Raw genomic sequence first — 18,572 nt, forward strand, 5'->3', positions numbered from 1 at the left:
GTACGTCAAGGCTATATATTGTCACCCTGCTTATTTAACTTCTATGCAGAGTACATCATGAGAAACGCTGGACTGGAAGAAGCACAAGCTGGAATCAACATTGCCAGGAGAAATATCAATAACCTCAGATATGCAGATGACACCACCCTTATGGCAGAAAGTGAAGAGGAACTCAAAAGCCTCTTGATGAAAGTGAAAGTGGAGAGTGAAAAAGTTGGCTTAAAGCTCAACATTCAGAAAACGAAGATCATGGCATCCGGTCCCATCACTTCATGGGAAATAGATGGGGAAACAGTGGAAACAGTGTCAGACTTTATTTTTCTGGGCTCCAAAATCACTGCAGATGGTGACTGCAGCCATGAAATTAAAAGACGCTTACTTCTTGGAAGGAAAGTTATGTCCAACCTAGATAGCATATTCAAAAGCAGAGACATTACTTTAACAACAAAGATTCGTCTAGTCAAAGCTATGGTTTTTCCTGTGGTCATGTATGGATGTGAGAGTTGGACTGTGAAGAAGGCTGAGTGCCGAAGAATGGATGCTTTTGAACTGTGGTGTTGGAGAAGACTCTTGAGAGTCCCTTGGACTGCAAGGAGATCCTACCAGTCCATTCTGAAGGAGATCAGCCCTGGGATTTCTTTGGAAGGAATGATGCTGAAGCTGAAACTCCAGTACTTTGGCCACCTCATGCGAAGAGTTGACTCATTGGAAAAGACTCTGATGCTGGGAGGGATTGGGGGCAAGAGGAGAAGGGGACGACAGAGGATGAGATGGCTGGATGGCATCACTGACTTGATGGACGTGAGTCTGAGTGAACTCCGGGAGTTGGTGATGGACAGGGAGGCTTGGCGTGCTGCAATTCATGGGGTGGCAAAGAGTTGGAAACGACTGAGCGACTGAACTGAACTTTCTTAGCAACTTTCAAATATACAGTATTCTTAACCACTAGAGTCAGCATTTCTAAATGAAGATACACGCATTTTATTCTATTCTTTCCAGAAAATTCACTTGGGATCAACTCAGCAGACCTACTTATGGGTAATGTACTAGACTGAAACAGGGAGGCTCCACCTGCCCCACAAGCCTTCTTCAGCTGGTCCCCTCAAGACACCTATGAATAGTCAAGCAATCCTTTTACAAATTGAGAACCTTACACATACCTATGCATTTTACTGTTTATTGTTGTTCGGTCACGTCTGACTCTGTGAACCTATCAACTGCAGCACGCCAGGCTTCCCTGTCCTTCACCATCTCTCAGAGTGTGGTCAAACTCATGCCCATTGAGTCAATGATGCCATCCAACCATCTCATTCTAAAGGAAATCAACCCTGATTCATTGGAAGGACTGGTGCTGAAGCTGAAGCTCCAATATTTTGGCCACCTGATGTGAAGAGCAGACTCATTGGAAAAGACCCTGATACTGGGAAAGATTGAGGGCAGGAGGAGAAGGGGACTACAGAGGATGAGATGAGATGTCTATTACGATGATTCCTTTTCTTCTCTAGACTCTAAGATCCTGGTGGGTAAAGACTGTATTTCTCTGAGTCCCTAGCCAGTGGAAGTCAGCCATTAAGCAATTACTATAAGGTTTTAAGGGTTATGCTAGGGCAAGGGTCACATGTTCTCAAAGCACATAGCAGGGAGCCAAACCTAGTCTAGGCATCAGAAAAGGCCTCCTGGAGGAGTAATATTTTAAATGAAAGCTGAATTAAAATGACTCAGGAGAAAGCACAAACTGGAATTGAATGAGTGGATGAGAGCTTTCTAAGAGCGTGGGTAATGCCCACATTACTCGGTAACTGGATATAAGTTGGCAAGAAACAATGAAGAAAGAACATATTCAGGAGGATGGGGTGAGATGAAGTGTTTTATGTTGGCATTGAATTTGAGGTTGCTCCTGAGCTAACTGTGTGGAGCTGTGTAGGAGGCAGTGGGAGATAGGATAGGGGTGTTCAAGAAATCTGGGTGGGCTCCTTGGGAGTCCTTAACACTGGGTGGCAAGAAAAGCCAAGAGAGAGGATGAGATTGCCCAACAAGAGTGGCAGAGAAAAGGTGAAGGCAGACCTGAGGAAAGGAAGCCGAGGAAATTGGAAGGCAAGAGGGATAAGGAGAAAGATAGGAGACAGCAGCACGGAACCAAGGGAAGGGAATGCTTCAAGGAGGAAGGGATGGTCACCAGGCCAAGGCTCTGCTCAGACAGTGGGATTTGGCAATGAGAACTTCTTCAGTGACCTTGATGGCTTAGCAGGCCAAAGTGGGCAGAGGTGAAGTCACACCGGTAGAGGCATAAATGAGGGGTTAGGGAAAGGAGGCGGCAAGTTGAGTTTGACAGTGAGTGAGAACAGATGAGGGTAGCTGGAAGGATAGGTAGGTTGGATCAGTGTTCCTTAATCACCTGGGGAGCTTTCAAAATAACTTCTGACACTGAGCCCCACCCCTGCCAATTCTGACTTAATTGTTCCGAGGTACAGCTTGGCCACTGTAACGTTTTTAATGCTCCCCAGGTGATTTTCATCAGTAACTAGTGCTGAGAGCAATTGGACTAGAAAAAATAATTTCTTTTAAAGATAGGAGTGGGTTCAGCATGTGAAATGCTAAAGGATGGAGCCACAGAGCAGCAACAGTTGAAAATACAGAGGCAGAGGTGGTGGTGACTGATGTGGAAGATCCTGGGATGGAGGTGAGGATGGAGTCAGCAAGGTAGAGGCTGTGACTTAAAAAGAAAGCAATTCTTCAGTACTCAGCCATTAAAAAGAATAAAATAATGCCATTTTCAGCAACATAGATAGACCTAGGAGAAGGCAATGGCACCCCACTCCAGTACTCTTGCCTGGAAAATTCCATGGATGGAGGAGCCTGGTGGGCTGCAGTCCATGGGGTCGCTAAGAGTCGGACATGACTGAGCACTTCCCTTTCACTTTTCACTTTCATGCATTGGAGAAGGAAATGGCAGCCCACTCCAGTGTTCTTGCCTGGAGAATCCCAGGGACAGGGGAGCCTGATGGGCTTCCATCTGTGGGGTCGCACCGAGTTGGACACGACTGAAGCGACTTAGCAGCAGTGGCAGCAGAGAGGACTAGGCAAGGCTGGGTGCCTGGTTTACGTTAGCGACCCTGAACTTGTAGTGTCAGCAGTACGTGAAGCGGATGGTTTTCAGCAGAACATTAAGAAATGTGCAAACAGTACTTCCCTAAGCATGAGGTTTACATTCTTCATACCCTGTTGTTGGGAGGATTAAAAGTTAAACAGCTAAGACCATAGGAAGCACTGGGGTGGGGGTGATTGCAAGTTAACCAACGAAATCCCTTGTAAATAGTTACATTTTCTGAATCCAAAACAGATGAACTAACAAACAAAAATCTTGTATTGCTATAAAAACATGGTAATAATAAAGAGAAAATCGGGGCTTCCCTGGTGGCTCACTGGTAAACAATCCGCCTGCCAATGCAGGAGACTCGGGTTTGATCTCTGATCTGAGAAGATCCCACATGCCTTGAGCAACTAAGCCCTTGCGCCACAACTACTACGCCCGTGCTCCGCAACCAGAGGAGCCACCTCAAAGAGCAGCCGGTGCACCAGCAGGTAAGGAGTCCCCGCTCGCTGCAGCGAGAGAGAAACCCGCACAGCAGCGAAGACCCAGAAGAGATAAATACATAAATCTTACATAATACTAAGAGAAAAGCAACAGCATTCTACATATTTTAAGTAACTAAAAAGCAAACCCTCTACATTTTTACCATTGTTTGCTTCTTACAAACACTAGCATCTCCCTCCCCTATATTTGCAGTGAATTGTTTACAACTGTCCACAAATCTCACCATTTCCCACATTCAGTCTAACCCAGTGCTTTCCGGTTTTATAACTGAGTAACTTGGTATTTGTGGAGCTGCAATCTGAACATTTTGAAGTTGTGGGAAAAAAAAGTAAGTCGTAGTGAAGCCACGAATACCTTAATTTTCCATGATACTGCTCCGGTTGGTGAGTAGGATAACCAAGTGTCCAGTTTTGCAAGGGACTGAGGGGTTTTCGGGGATGCAAGGCTGTCAGTGCAGAACCTAGAGCGTCCAGGCAAACTAGAGGGTTGATCACTTGACACTTTCCCCCACAACCAGCCCTCACTCGCTTGTTGGTGACACATGCTTGCTCACACGTGGCCTGAGAGACCAGCAGAGAAAAAGTCTGCAAGCCAGATTCCCGGCCGGAAGATGGTGTGGTGAAAGGGACACCCTGCCCTACCTTTTGCTCCATCTGACTTTCACTGCAGTGCCAGGGAGCATCCACACACGGTAACTCCTAAAACCCCTGCCCTCCTTTGCCACCACGTCCTTTGATGAGGCTGTTCTGCCCTACCTTGACTCAGAGATGCCTTTTTCTATCTTGAGGTTATCGTCCTAAGAAGGCCTCCTTCCCTTTCCAAACCACAGTTCTTTTCTCCTTTCATCCTCAGATAAGATAAACCAAGCCAAACACATACCTTAATTATCAGGCCAAAGCACTTCTTGATAAAAGAATTTTAAACATCTCAATACAAAACGAGTGCTTTGCTCTTTAGACAGGGAGGGCACTGACTGACCTCCGCGGCCCTTTCACAATAGAAACCAGGTTTTTATCAGGAAGAACCTGCTTTCTTTATTCTGGGATGTGCTTTGCTTAGAGCCAATTTTAAAATAACCCACAGATGAAAGTCATATTCTTGAGGGAGAACGGGAAAACAGTTTGTATCATACAATGAAGAAAAGAGGTTTTTCTCTATTAAATCCTTCATCCGTGTTTGTTGATCTGATGAATAAATGAAGACAAAGCAGATTTATTTAATCCTGGAAAAGTTTCTCCTTGCCTTCACTGTAATTTAGCAAGTATGCGTTTTGTAACACAAGGTGTAAAGTTCTGGAACCAGGCTCTGGAGTACATAAGGCCAAGTAAAGCAAAGTCCTTGCAATGATAGTCAGTTGTGATCAATTACGAGCGTGTAGTAAGGTAAGGAAAGAAAAGTGCAGAACAGAGGAGACCATTTTACTTTAGAATACCTTTTCCACAATCACATGGTGAGGCAACCCCGTTATAAACTAGGAAAGTGTCAAACATTTGGGTGGAGGATCAGAGAGGAAAAAAGTATAGTGAATAAATTCTTATCGACCCTGTACAAAACACAGAGAGAGCCTCTAAGGAGGATATGGTGGTTCAGATTTTGGTTGGTTTGCAAAGTTTTTTTCCTGGTTTCTTGTAGCCCAGCATCAATGAAGAGTCACAGTCAAAGAAATGTGAATCTGTCTCTGGCAGCCTGAAAGATGAACTCATATATTTGTTGTGGGTATTTTTAAAGAACCAGACCAAATACCTTACAGAAAGCATCCCAGAAATCCTCCCCAGCTACAGTTTTCCCCAAAGCTCTGGAGTCATTGTTGTTGTTCAGTCGCTCGGTAGTGTCCGACTCTTTGTGACCCCAAGGAATGTAGCTCACCAGGCTCCTCTGTCCATGGGATTGTCCAGGCAAGAATACTGGAGGGGGTAGCCATTCCCTTCTACAGGGGCTCTTTCCCACCCAGGATTGAACCCGGGTGTCCTACATTGTAGGCAGATTCTTTGCTGTCTGAGGCACCAGGGAAACCCTCTGGATTCATGGCCGCCCCTAAAAATAAAATGACTGCTACTCACTCTGGTCCATGAAGTGGTCCTTCTTCACTTCCATGTTCCTCTCCCAGTTGTAGGCTTCCCTTGTGGCTCAGCTGGTAAAGAATCCATCTGCAATGTGGGAGACCTGGGTTGGAGACCTGGGTTCGATCCCTGGGTTTGGAAGATCCCCTGGAGAAGAGAAAGGCTACCTGCTCCAGTATTCTGGCCTGGAGAATTCCAGGGACTATACAGTCCCTGGGGTTGCAAACAGTCAGACACGACTGAGCGACTTTCACTCCCAGTTGTAGGTGGCCCTCAGGATTCCCGCCCCTAACCGCCAGCTCTGCCAGGCTGCTGTAGGATGCTGGAGAAATCTCTCCTCCTCATCCCCTACCCTGTTCTTCCTCACTTTCCACAGAGCAGTCTGCGGAATCCTTTGGGAAATGATGTTCCCTCTCTCTGACTGTTTTGTCCGGGGGAAAAAAAAGAACAAAACTCTTGGTGGCATGTTTCTGGCAAATGAGATTCTCCAGTTCGTTCTACCTGCATTCCTGGTGGAGATCATTCTGTCTGGGAAGGCTTGAGTGGCTGGGAGCAGATAGGCTCAACTCAGAGTAGAAGTGAAATGAGATCAGTGGTCGAGCGTAGCTTGTTTTCCTGTGGGTCAGTCTACAAGGGACAGTTGTATAAGTCACAGTGTGAAACTCCCAAATGTGTCTAGGTTAAGATTTGATCTTGTGGAATGGCAACCTAAACAAATCTTGATTTTTTTCCCGTGAGGTCAGAGTTGTAGCTCCCATGTTCAAGTGAGTTCTACTGGTCTTCCCATCATCTGCATTCTGATTGTCTTGGGTCACATAGGATGCCCTCATTTCACTCCTCCTTCAACACTGATATGTGACCCTAGGCCAGTCTGCACAACTGTACTCATTAGGGTGTTCACACACTATAGCCCTGTGTCTCCACTTGTAGAACTCTATGCCAAAGAAATAATCAGAGATGCAGACACATATTTATACCAAATACAGGTTTACTTACAATAGTGAAAAAATGGGTATGACCTAAATGTCCCCAAACCAAGAAATGGCTACTTTTTTTTTTTTTAATAATAAATATCGGAGAAGGCATCCCACTCCAGTACTTTTGCCTGGGAAATCCCATGGATGGAGGAGACTGGTGGGCTGCAGTCCATGGGGTAGCCAAGAGTCAGACACGACTGAGCAACTTCACTTTCACTTTTCACTTTTATGCACTGGAGGAGGAAATGGCAACCCACTCCAGTGTTCTTGCCTGGAGAATCCCAGGGACGGGGGAGCCTGGTGGGCCGCCGTCTATGGGGTCGCACAGAGTCGGACACGACTGACGTGACTTAGCAGCAGTAGCAGCATGATGAAATATATATCTATCAGAATTCTGATATCAAAGACTATTTAATAACAAAGTGTTTCTAATTTAATTTTAACTAAAAATCACGAATGAAAATTCTATTTGAAGTATGACATCAATTTTGTATATGTATACATGTGTGTACACACACAACACAAACACAATTTGGTTACTCCTCAGTTCAGTTCAGTCGCTCAGTCGTGTCCGACTCTTTGCCACCCCATGAATCGCAGCACGCCAGGCCTCCCTGTCCATCACCAACTCCCGGAGTTCACTCAGACTCAAGTCCATCGAGTCAGCGATGCCATCCAGCCATCTCATCCTCTGGCATCCCCTTCTCTTCCTGCCCCCAATCCCTCCCAGCATCAGAGTCTTTTCCAATGAGTCAACTCTTCACATGAGGTGGCCAAAGTACTGGAGTTTCAGCTTCAGCATCATTCCCTCCAAAGAAATCCCAGGGCTGATCTCCTTCAGAATGGACTGGTTGGATCTCCTTGCAGTCCAAGGGACTCTCAAGAGTCTTCTCCAACACCACAGTTCAAAAGCATCAGTTCTTCGGCACTCAGCTTTCTTCACAGTCCAACTCTCACATCCATACATGACCACTGGAAAAACCATAGCCTTGACTAGATGAACCTTTGTTGGCAAAGTAATGTCTCTGCTTTTGAATATGCTGTCTAGGTTGGACATAACTTTCCTTCCAAGGAGTAAGCGTCTTTTAATTTCATGGCTGCAGTCACCATCTGTAGTGATTTTGGAGCCCAGAAAAATAAAGTCTGACACCGTTTCCACTGTTTCCCCATCTATTTCCCATGAAGTGATGGGACCGGATGCCATGATCTTCGTTTTCTGAATGTTGAGCTTTAAGCCAACTTTTTCACCTCCACTTTCACTTTCATCAAGAGGCTTTTGAGTTCCTCTTCACTTTCTGCCATAAGGGTGGTGTCATCTGCATATCTGAGGTTATTGATATTTCTCCCGGCAATCTTGATTCCAGCTTGTGTTTCTTCCAGTCCAGCGTTTCTCATGATGTACTCTGCATATAAGTTAAATAAGCAGGGTAACAATACACAGCCTTGACATACTCCTTTTCCTATTTGGAACCAGTCTGTTGTTCCATGTCCAGTTCTAACTGTTGCTTCCTGACCTGCATACAAATTTCTCAAGAGGCAGATCAGGTGGTCTGGTATTCCCATCTCTTTCAGAATTTTCCACAGTTTATTGTGATCCACACAGTCAAAGGCTTTGCCATAGTCAATGAAGCAGAAATAGATGTTTTTCTGGAACTCTCTTGCTTTTTCCATGATCCAGCAGATGTTGGCAATTTGATCTCTGGTTCCTCTGCCTTTTCTAAAACCAGCTTGAACATCAGGAAGTTCACAGTTCCCATATTGCTGAAGCCTGGCTTGGAGAATTTTGAGCATTACTTTACCAGTGTGTGAGATGAGTGCAATTGTGTGGTAGTTTGAGATTCTTTGGCATTGCCTTTCTCTGGGATTGGAATGAAAACTGACATTTCCAGTCCTGTGGCCACTGCTGAGTTTTCCAAATTTGCTGGCATATTGAGTGCAGCACTTTCACAGCATCATCTTTTAGGATTTGGAATAGCTCAACTGGAATTCCATCACCTCCACTAGCTTTGTTCGTAGTGATGCTTTCTAAGGCCCACTTGACTTCACATTCCAGGATGTCTGGCTCTAGGTGAGTGATCACACCATCATGATTATCTGGGTCATGAAGATCTTTTTGTACAGTTCTTCTGTGTATTCTTGCCACCTCTTCTTAATATCTTCTGCTTCTGTTAGGTCCATACCATTTCTGTCCTTTATCGAGCCCATCTTTGCATGAAATGTTTCTTTGGTATCTCTAATTTTCTTGAAGAGATCTCTAGTCTTTCTCATTCTGTTGTTTTCCTCTATTTCTTTGCATTGATCACTGAGGAAGGCTTTCTTATCTCTTCTTTCTATTCTTTGGAACTCTGTATTCAGATGTTTATATTTTTCCTTTTCTCCTTTGCTTTTCACTTGGTTGCCCCTAGGTAATAGAAATATAGGTATTATCTTTCTGCATTTTATCATGAACATGTTTATTTTACATTCATAAGTAAATAAATATTCTTGTAAAGTAAATTAAAAAAGAAAATAATTCTTAGCAGAGTAACTGATGAGAAAGGAAGCTGAGAACTTACTTGGTGGTCCAGTGGTTAAGAATCTTCCTGCCAATGCAGGGAACACAGGTTCAGTCCCTGATCTGGGAAGGTTCCACATGCTATGGAGCAACTAAACCCATGTGCCACAGCTACTGAAGCCTGCGTGCCTAGAGCCTGTAGTCTGCAACAAGAGAAGCCACCACAAGGAGAAGCCTGAGCACCAGAACTAGAGGGTAGCCCCAAACTAGAAAGTATCCCTTGTTCTCTGCAACTAGAAAAATCCCACATGCATCAGTGAAGACCCTGCACAGCCAAAAATGAATGAAATAGATAAAAATTTTTAAAAAGAAAAAGAAAGTTGGAACAGCATGAATGGTTAACAATATGGGAATGGGTAAATAAATGGGAGCGCGCTCATGTGTCTCAACTCCCTGAGGGCCACACCTCCTGCTTCTGATTGTGTGGAGGGTACCTGGTCAGTCAGACCTGAGTCACCCCCAGCCTCCTCCTCTCTGTCCTCTCCTGATCCTGACACCTGTGATGATGTGACTGTTGACCTCTTATCAACTTGGACATGACTCTGCTGGCCTTCCTTTCTTGTTTAGAGAAGCCCACACCTCCTACTGTGCGGTTCAGTAGAACTAGCCATCCTGCATCCCACTAAGTGGGGTTCCCAGACCTCAGCTTTGCCAATGGATGCTCCATCCCCCAACCCAGTGATTCATTCAGCTGAGGCACCCACCAGCTCTACTGATCATTTTCTTCAGAAGCCATCAGGAAAACCACTGTCATCTCCTCTGGGACCAAGAGCTGTAACGATATAAGCCAGAGACCAGCTGGCTTTACATGACCAGCTTTCCTTCAGGAAAATATATTGTCCATACTGGAGACAATGATACCAATGCAGGTGATACGAAATGAGATATGACAATTAAGTTCTAAAGACATTGTTTGAGCCTCTGAATTCAGCAATGACAGAACTTCTTTTCATTTTTGTCAGTTAATAAACTTCTCTTTCTCCCTCCCTTCCTCTTTCTCTTTTCTCTATTATTCACTTGCTCCTGTTGTTGATTTTTTCTTAAGCTTGTTTGAGAAAGGGCTCTGTCATTTGTAAACAAAGGAATTCTGACTCAAACAGTTAGCCTACCTTGGACTTTGCAACCTGGCTTTTGGAAGTAACTATTTGGCTTTCTTGCATGCCAAGCAAGTCTGGACTTTTTCTAGAGAAACTCTTGACTTAGAGGGCATGACCTTAGACAATCCTTTTTCCTCTGTTTGTGGACACTTTCTGTCTTGTTGGCTGGAAATTTTTTCCCTCCCTACCAGTAAGAGATTGAGATCAGGCGTGTATCATTTATTATTTATAGGCACTAAAATTTTGAGAGCATTTTTAATGACATGGGAAAATACTTGTGATATATGACCTCAATTAGTTAAGTATGTAATAATAGCTAGTCACTGAAAACTACTAGAAGGGAATTTATCAAAATATTAACAGTGATTATAGCTAAGAGATAAGATTATGGGTGATTTATACATCACAATTTCTAAGTTTATAAATGGACATGCAATTATTTTGTGATTAGACAATAAAAAAGTTATTAAAATAAATACATAAATTGTAGTGCATTCATCCAAAGGACAATTTTGTAGTCATTAGAAAGAATGTTTTGAAGATATTTCAGTGACACTGAAAAATGCTCATAATAGAACAATGGGAAAGGTAGACAAAACTATATATATATCACTGATCTCAATTATGTTAATTATAGATGTGCGAATAGATGCATAGGAAAGGACTAAAGAAATCACTTCAAAACACGAATAGAAGTTATCTCTGAGCTATGAAATCAGGGTTCAGTTTGGGTTTCTTCTTTAATATATGTTTGTGTTTTCCAGCTTTCAGAATCAGAATTCTTTTATAATAAAACAGTAAAATGTTACTCTGGTGGAGAATAGGCTTGAGAAGGCAACTGTCCCTCTCTCCCACCCTTTAATGTAGGGTGCTTCTCACCTGTCCTCCTTTCTCCAGCTCGAGGGCTGAAGTCCTGTCTGCTTCTGTTGTAGGTACAGGCGGGTTGGGATCAATTTCTTTTCCGGATGCCTTATACTCTTTCACCAGAGATGACTGTCTTCTTGAAGCCAAGTTTCTCCTGCTTTATCTTCCAGTTTAGCTATACAACACACGGATATTTACATACGCTGTGTTGTGCTTAGTCGTTCTGTCCTGTCCAACTCTTTGTGACCCCATTGATAGTAGCCTGCCAGGCTCCTCTGTCTATGGGTATTCTCCAGGCAAGAATACTGGAGTGGACTGCCATGCCCTCCTCCAGGGAATCTTCTCATCCCAGGGATTGAGCCAAGGTCTCCCGCATAGAAAGCAGATTCTTTGCTGAGTCACCGGGGAAGCCCATACAACTATAGCAGAATTTCTTGGAAAGGGAGGAGTTAAAGCAGGAAATGTAGCAAAAGAAAAAGGAAGATTTGTGCAACATTTTGAATGCAAGTGAAATACTTTCCGTACATTTTTGTCATTTAATCCTTTCAAAATCCCTCTGGAAAAAGCATCATCATTTCCCCTGATTAATAGATTAACAAAACAAACTCTTAGAAAGAAATATGAAATAACTTCTCTTCCTTCACACAACCAATTAGTGGTGGAAGTGGGATTTGAACCAAGGCAATCTAGGGCCTGTGCTGCTAACTAGTATGTATAGGATGTATCGAGGAAATGTACACCGTGATTTTTGCATAAACTAATGCCTTCTTAGCTGAAAATCTGTGAAACTCTTGCAAAAAGTGGTAAGGGAAAAGTTTCAATTCCTTGTTTTAGTTCCTTTCTTGGTTAATTATCTCATTCTGCACTATTTCTTGACACTCATCTGTATAAGATTCATAACTGATACAACAAAATGAAGACCTCTTTGGATCAAGGAGGGCTTCCCTGGTGGCTCAGATGGTAAAGAATCTGCCTGCCAGGCAGGAGACCTGGGTTTGATCCCTGGGTCAGAAAGAGCCACTAGGGAAGGGAACAGCTACCCACTCCAGTATTCTTACCAGGAGAAGTCCAGGGACAGAGGATCCTGGAGGGCTACAGTTCATTGGGTCACAAAGAGTCGGACAGGACTGAATGACCAACACCTTCATTTTCTCTTGGACCAAGGATTTTTAAAATAATTGTTAAAAAAAAAGCTCAACTCTCTGTAACTGATTGGAGCTCAGACTTTAAAAATACACAGTGTTCAGTAGGTGTGCATGTAGTTTTAGATACTTCTGCTCCTGCATAGATCTGTGAAGGAAAAGATGAGGAAGGCTATTCTCAGATGTACTTATTGTAAAGGTGTGAGATCATTTTCTGGTCTCCTTCACTTTGTTTTGTGTTGCTAGAGTATGAAGCATTTTAAAGATCAGCTTAGTTATTGTTGATTAGGCAGCAACATTGAGTTTAAGACTTAACTGGGGGCTTCCCTGGTGGCTCAGCTCAGTTCAGTTCAGCGGCTCAGTCATGTCTGACTCATTGAGACCCCATGGACTGCAGCACATTAGGCCTCCCTGTCCATCACCAACTCTTGGAGCTAGCTCAAACTCATGTCCATCGAGTCTGTGATGCCATCCAACATATCATCCTCTGTTGTCCCCTTCTCCTCCTGCCTTCAGTCTTTCCCAGCATCAGGGTCTTTTCCAATGAGTCAGTTCTTTGCATCAGGGGGCCAAAGTATTGGAGTTTCAGCTTCAGCATCAGTCCTTCCAATGAATATTCAGGACTGATTTCTTTTAGGATGGACTGGTTGGATCTTTTTGTGGTCCAAGAAACTCTCAAGAGTCTCCTCCAACACCACAATTCAAAAGCATCAATTCTTCGGTGCTCAGCTTTCCTTATAGTCCAACTCTCACATCCATACATGACTACTGTAAAAACCAAAGCTTTGACGAGACAGACCTTTGTTGGCAAAGTATTATCTCTGCTTTTTAATATGCTATCTAGCTTGGTCATAGCTTTTCTTCCAAGGAGCAAGCATCTTTTAAATTCATGGCTGCAGTTATCATCTACAGTGATTTTGGAGCCCCCAAAGATAAAGTCTGTCACTGTTTCCATTGTTTCCCCATCTATTTGCCATGAAGTGATGGGACCAGATGCCATGATCTTAGTTTTCTGAATGTTGAGTTTTAAGCAAACTTTTTCCCTCTTCTCTTTTACTTTCATCAAGAGGCTCTTTAGTTCTTCTTTGCTTTTTGCCATAAGGGTGGTGTCAGCTGTATATCAGATGTTACTGATATTTCTCCTGGCAATCTTGATTCCAGCTTGTGCTTCATCCAGTCCAGCATTTCTCATGAGGTACTCTGCATATAAGTTAAATAAGCAGGGTGACAATAAACACCCTTGACATTCTCCTTTCCTGATTAGGAACCAGTCTATTGTTCCATGTCCAGTTCTAACTGTTGCTTCTTGACCTGCATACAGATTTCTCAGGAGGCAGGTCAGGAGGTCTGGTATTCCCATCTCTTGAAGAATTTTCCACAGTTTTGTTGTGATCCACACAGTTGAAGGTTTTGGCGTAGTCAATAAAGCAGAAATAGATGTTTTTCTGGAACTTTATGGCTTTTTTGATGATCCAACAGATGTTGGCAATTTGATCTCTGATTCCTCTGCCTTTTCTAAATCCAGCTTGAACATCTGGAAGTTCATGCTTCATGTACTGTTGAAGCCTGGCTTGAAGAATTTTGAGCATTACTTTACCAGCGTGTGAGATGAGTGCAATTGTGCAGTAGTTTGAGCATTCTTTGGCATTGCCCTTCTTTGGGATTGGAAAGAAAACTGACCCTTTCCAGTCTTGTGGCTACTGTGGAGTTTTCCAAATTTGTTGGCATATTGCATGCAGCACTTTCACAGCATCATCTTTCAGGATTTGAAATAGGTCAACTGGAATTCCATCACCTCCACTAGCTTTGTTTGTAGTGATGCTTCCTAAGGCCCACTTGACTTTGCATTCTAGGATGTCTGGCTCTAGGTGAGTAATCACACCATCATGATTATCTGGGTCATGAAGATGTTTTTTGTATAGTTCTGTGTATTCTTGCCACCTGTTCTTAATATCTTAATATCTGTTAGGTCCCTACCATTTCTGTCCTTTATTGTGCCCATCTTTGCATGAAATGTTCCCTTAGTATCTCTGATTTTCTTGAAGAGATCTCTAGTTTTTCCCATTCTATTATTTTCCTGTATTTCTTTGCACTGATCACTGAGGAAGGCTTTCTTATCTCTCCTTGCTATTCTTCAGAACTCTGCATTCAAATGGGTATATCTTTCCTTTGCTTGTTTGCCTGTAGCCTTTCTTCTTTTCTCAGCTATTTGTAATGCCTCCTCAGACAACCGTTTTGCCTTTTTGCATTTCTTTTTCTTGGGGATGGTCTTGATCACTGCCTCCTGTACAATGTCACAACCTCTGTTCATAGATCTTCAGGCACTCTATCAGATCTAATCCCTTGAATCTATTTGTCACTTCCAGCATATAATCATAAGGGATTTGATTTAGATCATACCTGAATGGTCTAGTGGTTTTCCCTACTTTTTTCAGTTTAAGTCTGAATTTGGCAATAAGGAGTTCATGATCTGAGCCACAGTCGGCTCCCTGTCTTGTTTTTGCTGACTGTATAGAGCTTCTCCATCTTCGGCTGCAAAGAATATAATCAACCAAAATTCGGTAATTCAGACACAATGTCAACCCACTCCAGTACTCTTGCCTGGAAAATATCCCATAGACAGAGGAGCCTGGTAGGCTGCAGTTCATGGGGTCGCTAAGAGTCAAGCACGACTGAGCGAGTTCACTTTCACTTTTCACTTTCCTGCATTGGAGAAGGAAATGGCAACCCACTCCAGTGTTCTTGCCTGGAGAATCCCAGGGACGGGGGAGCCTGGTGGGCTGCCGTCTCTGGAGTCGCACAGAGTTGGACACGACTGAAGCTACTTACCAGCAGCAGATGACATCCATGTATAGAGTCTTCTCTTGTGTTTTTGGAAGAGGGTGTTTTCTATGACCACTGCATTCTCTTGACAAAACTGTTAACCTTTGACCGGCTTTGTTTTGTACTCCAAGGCCACATTTGCGTGTTACTCCAGCTATCTCTTGATTTCCTACTTTTACATTCCAGTCCCCTATAATGAAAAGGACATCTTTTTTGGGTGTTAGTTCTAGAAGGTCTTGTAAGTCTTCATGGAACCGTTCAACTTCAGCTTCTTTAGCATTACTGGTTGGGGCATAGACTTGGATTACTATAATATTGAATGGTTTCCCTTGGAAATGAACAGAGATCATTCCGTCGCTTTTGAGATTGCATCTAAGTACTGCATTTTGGACTCTTTTGTTGACTATGATGGCTACTCCATTTCTTCTAAGGGATTCTTGCCCACCGTAGTAGATATAATGGTCATCTGAGTTGAGTTCACCCATTCCAGTACATTTTAGTTTACTGGTTCCTAAAATGTCGATGGTCACTCTTGCCATCTCATGTTTGACCACTTCCAGTTTGCCTTGACTACAAAAAGAATGAAGAGACAGAGCCAAAGCAAAAACAACACTGAGTTCTGGATGTGACTGGTGATGGAAGTAAAGTCAGATGCTGTAAAGAGCGATAGAGCATAGGAACCCTGGTGGCTCAGTGTAAAGAATCCAGCTGCCAGTGCAGAAGACACAGGTTCAGTCCCTGGTCTGGGAAGAACCTACATGCCACACAGCAACTAAGCCTGTGTACCACAACTACTAATCCCCGTCTGCTAGAGCCTGGAAGCCACAGCTACTGACCCTATGTTCTGCAACTACTGAAGTCTGCATGCCCTAGAGCCTGTGCTCTGCCCAAAGAAAAGCCATTGCAATAAGAAACCCGCACACTGCAATGAACAATAGCCCCGGCTCGCCACAACTAAAGAAAAGCCTGCACAGCAGTGAACACCCAACACAGCCATAAATAAATAAATAAATAAAATTTAAAAGACTTATCTGGAGAAGTTACCTCCCTTTTGCCAAAATTATTGCCAATGTGGTTCTACTTTTTGAAGCCTCTGATCTGATCCACTATGGCTTTACCTGTTTGTTCACTCATATCTGCCTGAGTGGGAAACCTACTCAAGAAGCAGGGAGGGGCAGGGGAGTCAGGGCAGCTGACTTGGGACCAGAGAAGAGAAACTTTAGAGAAGATGAGATGTCCAACAGTATTAAAAGCTGAAGACAGGTGAAGCGGTTAAAAGTTGAGGAAAAATAGCTGGCTTTGAAAATTTCAGGTGGTTACTAGAGCAGATATGAAAGAGAGGCAGAAGTATAATTCAGGTTGCAGTGTGGTTAGGAATGAGTGGGAAGTGAGGGAGTAAGTGAATCTGAGCAGATTCTTCTTTCTTTGGCAGTGAAGAGCAGGGGGGAAGTTTAAGCATGTGGAAGAGTTGAGAGAAAGTGTGTGCTTGCCAGCTTGCGTGTGTGTGTGTGTGTGTGTGTGCGCGCGCGCAGGAAATGAGAAAGCTGAACAGGTTATAAGTGAAATAGGAAGCAACACATTCAGAGAGGAAGGGTGGAAGAGGAAGAAATACCATTACTGAGCTACTCTGTTCCAGCTAGGACTTCATATTGTTTCATTTAATGCACACAGCAATCTTGGGAGGAAAGAGGATCAGAGAAGGTAAATAATTTGCCCAAGATCAAACAGCTATTATTCTGGCAGATTAAACACACAGACCTATAAGCTCTATGTGTGAAAGAGATGGAAAAGGAGAAAGAATATTTAGTAAAGAAAGGTCTTAGAGGAGGTGGTTGGAATTTAAACATATGGGTTAATAAGACTGAGGGACATAATTACCCCAGAGGCAAAGAAAGATGGAATCAGAAAACACTGTAAAAGAGACTAGAACTTAATTTCATTTTGTTTCCTCGACAAAAATAGTCTATGTACCTGGCGTAGGTGTCCAGCTAGGTTTCTAGGAGACCATCTATGATTCCCATTAGGCCTAGAGTGATAGAAACATATGTGAATATATGGGATTTTAGTTCCCTGACTAGGAATAGGATCTGAGCCCTTGGGAGTGAGAGCAGAGTCCTAACCACTGGACCACCAGTGAATTCCAATGTATCTTTTTTTTTTTAAATCCCCTGTTTGCGTGTGGTTTTGATCATCCCCCAAATTATTTTGGATAGTACACTGTGCCCTTGCACCGCTGTGCACTCAGACAGCTATTCCTTTTACCTGGAATTTCCCTCCTCATCTATTTATGAGTAACCAAATGAAATAAATACTGACATCAAATGAGTCCCATTCAAGAATTTGGTCTTATGAGTTTTATCTGTTAGGTTGCTGCTAGATTACATTGACTGGGCATGTGAACTAGAAGAATTTTTAAATAAAGACTACTAAAAAATGAGCAACAAATTACAGCTGATCTTTGCATCATCTAGGTCATTCCCATTGAAATTTGTGACCTACTTTATCTTATATTCTGTTGCCATAGAGCTTAGGTTAAATGTGTAACTGAAGAAAATTGATTTCCAGTGCAAATCTTAATTTTTATTGTGCCCTGCAGTGCCGCAAGGATGATGCATGTGTGATAAGTCTCACATTTAGAAGATTCCAGGGGGACTTTTGAGAGTTAAGGTATTATGGCCTCTATCAGTGGATATTAAGATAATATATTTTCTGAAGATGTGTATCCTTTTCTTAAAAAAGCAAGGGACTTTATAAATATCCTTAGGCACAAAAGAAACAGGATTTTCTGTCTTCTTCAGAAATAGTCTACAATTTACAGAGGTCAATCAGTATTTCCTAAAAAGGAAAAACAGTATTTATCTTGAAAAATATAAGCTTCAAACACAAGAATAAATTCCTGTCCCTTAAATGTTTTAATGCCTCATTTGGTTTCAAAATCAATTCTGAAGTAAAGTGCAAATTTAGAATTCTCAAGACCTTATCTTTATACATTAAAAAAAAAACTAAAAAAAAAAAAACCAGCTGGCAAACATCTGCCAGTGGTAGAGTATGTGTTTGGTTAGGCAGGTGGAAGAAGGGGCCTGACCAAGCCTAAGGGTTAACATTCCCCAGCATTCTCTGCAAAAGGGCACGTTTGTTTCTGAATGGTAAAGCTTTTTTCATTGTATCTGTGATATTGTGATTTTAATGAGAAATATATATTTGGTCTTTCAGCATTGTTCCTGCACACAGTTCCGAAAATGCATGGGATTTCCTAAGAGTTGAGAATAATAAGGGTGCCTTTTGTTATGTTAATGAGATTACTTTTGAGAAGCCCCTAGGTAACCTAAGGATGGGGGCTGGTTGCCAGGGGAAGCAATCCTGATTACAGGCTTGGACCTGCCCCCTCCAACTCCAGGAAGGGAAAAGGAGCTGGCAGTTGAATCAATCCCCAATCACCAATTGGCCAATCGCCAATATA

General features: G+C 42.9%; 1 long non-coding RNA gene across 1 annotated transcript; it reads left to right on the top strand.

Annotated features, from left to right (window-relative positions):
- The first annotated feature begins 2,541 nt into the window (after window positions 1-2,541).
- Window positions 2,542-16,142, top strand: LOC129643990 (uncharacterized). Its single transcript, XR_008710643.1, has 4 exons — window positions 2,542-2,680; window positions 3,451-3,582; window positions 4,113-4,286; window positions 15,673-16,142. It is a non-coding gene; the product is annotated as an uncharacterized LOC129643990 (long non-coding RNA).
- The last annotated feature ends 2,430 nt before the right edge of the window (window positions 16,143-18,572 follow it).

This window comes from Bubalus kerabau, chromosome 2 (genome assembly GCF_029407905.1).
Source record: "Bubalus kerabau isolate K-KA32 ecotype Philippines breed swamp buffalo chromosome 2, PCC_UOA_SB_1v2, whole genome shotgun sequence".
In the NCBI taxonomy this organism is placed as follows: Eukaryota; Metazoa; Chordata; class Mammalia; order Artiodactyla; family Bovidae; genus Bubalus; species Bubalus kerabau.